Raw genomic sequence first — 5,434 nt, 5'->3', positions numbered from 1 at the left:
CATTCAATGGGGGAAAAGATTCCCTATTTAACAAATGGTGCTGGGTGAACTGGCTGGTGACCTGTAGAAGACTGAAACTGGACCCACACCTTTTTACCATTAACTAAGATAGACTCTCACTGGATTAAAGATTTAAACTTAAGACATGAAACTATAAAAATACTAGAAGAGAGTGTAGGGAAAACCCTTGAAGAAGTCAGCCTGGGCGAGTATTTTATGAGGAGGACCCCGGGCAATTGAAACAGCTTCAAAAATACACTACTGGGACCTGATCAAACTAAAAAGCTTCTGTACAGCCAAGAACACAGTAAGTAAAGCAAGCAGACAGCCCTCAGAATGGGAGAAGATATTTGCAGGTTATGTCTCCGCCAAAGGTTTAATAACCAGAATCCACAGAGAACTCAAACGTATTAGCAAAAAAAGAACAAGTGATCCCATCTCAGGCTGGGCAAGGGACTTGAAGAGAAACTTCTCTGAAGAAGACAGGCGCACAGCCTACAGACATATGAAAAAATGTTCATCATCCTTAATCATCAGAGAATTGCAAATCAAAACTTGAGCTGTTTAATGAATGGGAAGGATTTAGTCTTACAAAAATAGGACATTTAAGTGGGAAAAATACTAACAAAGGCAAAGCTTTTGAAGGAATACAGAAAAAATTTGAATGGAAAGTGACGATGCTACATAGACGATCATTCATCCAGGCATGTTTTTCACAGATTATTTTCTGAATAGAAAGCAATTTTATGATATTGATTAAGGTGATTCTGTGTAGTTAGTTTTGCAGCACCAGTTCAGACTGTTTAAGTTTCTAATTGAGTGTTTTTTGATCAAAACTCCCAGTAAAAAAAATTCTATATGCAATTAGGAGCATGTGCACATTTCTTAAGTTGGTGGACAAGTTTGTATGCATAGGACCACAGCTCTATTTCAACTCTACCTCAAGGGCCCCTAGCACAGTGGTTCTCAACCTTCCTAATGCCGCAACCCTTTAATATAGTTCCTCATGTTGTGGCAACCCCCAACCATAAAATTATTTTCATTAGTAGCAACGAAAATACAGGCGCCTGCCACAATGCCCTGCTATTTTTTGTTGCAGTTGTTTAGCTGTTGCTCAGCTGGCCCAGGTTGGGTTCGAACCCGCCACCTTTGGTGTACATGGTTGGCATAACCACTGTGCTATGGGCGCCAAGCCTGGGAGACACTCTTAACTAGTGGAGGTCAGGAGATGATGGGCATGTCTGAGTCTCCTGTCAGAGGGACAGTTCTTGAATTATGTTTGTTTAGAAGGCCCCAGTTCTATGGAGCCCAATTATCCATACACTAGGTAGCTGCATAGGTGGTTTATTTGGGAGGTGCCACCAAGGCCCACCTGCAACCAAGTCCTCATCTTTAGGTCTAGTTTTTGAAGGAACTGAGTTTCACCACTCTTAAAAAGAATTATGTACTGGGCAGTGCCTGGGGCTCAAAGGAGTAGGGCACCGGCCCCATATGCCAGAGGTGGTGGGTTCAAACCCTGCCCTGGCCAAAAAGAAAAAAAAAAAAAAAGAATTATATACTTAAAAAAAAAATCAATGTTGAGCAACAGAGTGATTGAAGAACTTATATCAGGCCCCTCAAAAGAAAATTGAGATGAGATCTGAGCCCCATGTGTGAGAATAGATTATCACAAAAATAATTTTTTTTCTAGACATAGTCTCACTCCAGTGCTCTGGGTATAGTGCCATGGCATCTCAGAGCTCACAGCAAAGTCAAACTCTAGTCTCAATTTCAACTTTAGTCTCTTGGCTCAGCCTCCCCAGTAGCTGGGACTACAGGATTGTACCATGATACTTGGCTGATTTTTTCTATTTTTAGTAGAGATGGGGTCTTGCTCTTGCTCAGGCTGGTCTCAAAATCATGAACTCAAGCAATCCACCCTCCTCAGCCTCCCAGAGTGCTAGGATAACAGGCCTGAGCCACCTTGCCTGGCCATCATTATAATATTAATAATTTAGTAAGACAGTTTTTTAAAAAAAGGAATGCACTTCCTATTGGAAATGATATCACCATGATGTTACTTGTGGCTAGCTTTCTAGTTAACAAAAATGAATTAAGTTGTTGAATAATTAAAAAAATTAAATAAAAAATATAATTTATCCTGTTTTTTGAAATCACATTGTATTTTCTAGGGCTGCCATAACAGAATACCACAGACTGAATGGCTTACAGAGAAATTTAAAAGAAGTACAAGTTCAAAGTGTCAATAGGATTAATTTCTTCTGAGGCCCTTCTTGGCTTGTACATGGCTGTCTCTTTCTGTCTTCACATAATCTTTCCTCTCTGTGTGTTTGGGTCTTAATCTCTTCTTCTTTGAGCTCATCCATCATATTGGATTATGCCCCAGCCTACTGAGCTCATTTTGACTTAATTACCTCTTGAAAGACTCTATCTCCAAATAAATTCATATTCTGAGGCATGTGGATTTGGAACTTCAATAAATAAATTTTGGAAGGACACAATTCGGCCTATAATATACTTTTACCTTTTAATGTTTAGTTACAAAGTATTTGACAATATGAACAAATAATATAATAAAGAACAATGAAAATTTTAAATACGAGCAGGGCCAATGATGGATGTGGTTGGGCTATTTGGATTGTTTTTGGTCAGGCTGACCTGAGCTATTATGGGAATAGGGCCTTGTGGGTAGATTGTTTGAGAACTAGAATTAATTAAGATGCTGGGAGACTTTCGAGAAGCAGCTGATACTCCTCAGAGTTGTGTGTAAATCCCAAACTGCACTTTCAATGGAGCCTGTGGTCACCAGGATGAAGTCCAGCTTGCTGTGCAAGTTGTTAATAAAATGTCTTTTTCTTGCTAAAATTTTACTCACTCTTTTCAATTATTTTGGTGACTACCTCAAGCCACTGTGCCACTCTAGCAAAAACTCTATTTTGTTTAAGAATCAGAACCCTGTAAATTCCTTTGTAACACGTGTATTTTCTCTTCCTTTCTTATTCCCCTCCTTCACGGAGTAAACACTATCCTGAATTTCATTTATCAATGACTTGCTTGTTTATAGAATAATCAAATATTTACTTAAACAATGGATAAAGTTTTTTGAGCTTTGTAAATTGAGCATAACTTTGTATGGTTTTATGCAACTCAATTTTCCATTTCAATGTTATGTGTCTAAGATTTGTTTAGGCTGAATCAATAAGGCATAAGGCATTCACTTCACTATTGTATAATATTCCATTAGCTGACACATATGCACATCTTCACTCTGCTGTGGGTAGAATTTAGCTTGCTTCTAGGTTTTAGCCATGATTAACTATACTGCTCTTACTGTACATATATTTTTCAGGGATGTAAGAGAGCTGTTCTATATACTGGGGTCTGGAATTGCTGAGTTGTAGGGAACGTGATTATTTACAAATTCACAAATTGTTTTCCAAAGTGATGGTGCCAATTTATGTTTCCAATCAATGGCGTTTAATGAGTTATATTGTGGCCAATGCATGATACTGTCAGGTTTGTAAATTTAGGACAATGTCGTAGGTGCCAAATGCTGTATCAAATTGGTTTCCAATTTACATTTCCCACTTCATATGTTTATGAGCCAGTCATGTTTCTAATCTATGAAATTCTTTCCTTCCTTTTTATTCGTTAGCCCATTTTTCTGTTAAGTCTTTTTTTTTTTTGTAGGAGTTTTTTTTTCTGTATCTAGATACTAATCCTTTATTGCCTATATTTGTTGCAAATATCTTCTCACAGTTTGGAGGATCTTTCTACTCTTTTTATGTGTGTTGTATAAACAGAAATCCTTAATTTTAATGCAGTTGAACTTAGCAGTCTTTTCTTTTATGATTATTTGTCTATTGTTTGAACAATTCTTCCCTATATTGAGGGTATAAATATATTTTATTTAAAACTTTTATGGTTTATTTCTTCCATTTATAGTTTTATTCCTTAGTAATGAACAATTAGGTATATTATGAGGTAGGGACTTAATTCCATTTTCTTTCCACGTGGATTATCAATTATCCTATAAATATTAGAACAAACTCAAATCTTTGCTTTTGTATCTATTGCTAAATATTTCAATTAGAACTAAAACTTTGGAAAGAGGAGGAAATATATGAACTAGTTGGTGAATGGAATAAGACCTCCCAAGGATTGTTTCTGTTTTTTTCTTTAGAGGAAAATAAGGCATTGACATTCTGATCAAAGAATAGGGAATGGGAAAGGTGATTTTCCTGAAGAGACAAACACCTTCCAATTCTATATGGAAAGGAAGAGGTAGATGAAAATAAAATAACAAAATAAACAAGATAAAAGGGTGTCTGGGTAGGGTGAACACAATGAGATTTATCCTAAATTGGAATAATTGATAGTGTAAGGGACATTCACAAGCTTGAATATGAAATTTTTTTTTTTTTGTTAGTTTTGGCCAGGGCTGGGTTTGAACCCGCCACCCTCAGCGTATGGGGCTAGCGCCCTACTCACTGAGCCACAGGCGCTGCCCTTGAATACAAAATTAAAAACCATCTGACCTTTACTTTTTTTTTTTTGATGATTAGAAAAGTTTATTTAACAAAAAGTTGAATATGAAAATGTCCAAGACCTGATTTTGACGTCATAGTAAAATAGGCTCACTGGAGAGGGGACATGGATTTTTCTGCAGAACAGTCATTATATAGACTCGTTCCAAGGCCTCTAACATGATGATACTATTTCCTCATATTACCACCATTCCGTTGCCCACTAGTGGCTGACTCCACATATCTATCTATCACAAGATTCATAAAGGGATCAAATCCCCACAATAGTCCTTGGACATGTCTACTACAATTTAATTTCAATGATAACTTCTTGTCCATAAATTTTTTCAGCTCAGGAGGGTGAGCTTTGCTCATGGTAACAACTCCACCACTTGTTTGTAAGAAGACCTTTTTGTCTACATCAATTCTTTATCTTGTCAGACATACATGTATGACACAGAGAAATAAAGATACAGGGTAAGTTGGTGGCAAAACTGTGGTTATAGTTCAGGTTGAACTGGTGAATACTGTAGACCTATAACCTAATGAAAACAACAAGGATACGGGTGGCGTCTGTGGCTCAGTGAGTAGGGCGCCGACCCCATATACCGAGAGTGGTGGGTTCATAACCCACCCCCGGCTGAATTGCAACCAAAAAATAGCCGGGCGTTGTGGCGGGCACCTGTAGTCCCAGGTACTCGGGAGGCTGAGGCAGGAGAATCGCGAAAGCCCAAGAGCTGGAGGTTGCTGTGAGTCCTGTGACATCATGGCACTCTACCGAGGGCCGTAAAGTGAGACTGCCTCTACAAAAAAAAAGAGAAAGAAAACAACAAGGATACACTTTTTTATTAATCTGTCAGCACAGTTTGAAGTTTCTTTGGACTATTGTTTCTTTGCTAAATGTATTG

The 5,434-nt window shown here is 37.8% G+C and overlaps 1 pseudogene; it reads right to left on the bottom strand.

The window, feature by feature from the left end:
- Positions 1-4,621: 4,621 nt before the first annotated feature.
- On the bottom strand, positions 4,622-4,901 carry LOC128591105 (small nuclear ribonucleoprotein G-like; annotated as a pseudogene).
- Positions 4,902-5,434: the final 533 nt, after the last annotated feature.

This window comes from Nycticebus coucang, chromosome 1 (assembly GCF_027406575.1).
Source record: "Nycticebus coucang isolate mNycCou1 chromosome 1, mNycCou1.pri, whole genome shotgun sequence".
NCBI classification, from domain to species: Eukaryota; Metazoa; Chordata; class Mammalia; order Primates; family Lorisidae; genus Nycticebus; species Nycticebus coucang.
This window is presented reverse-complemented; position numbering and strand designations above follow the sequence as displayed.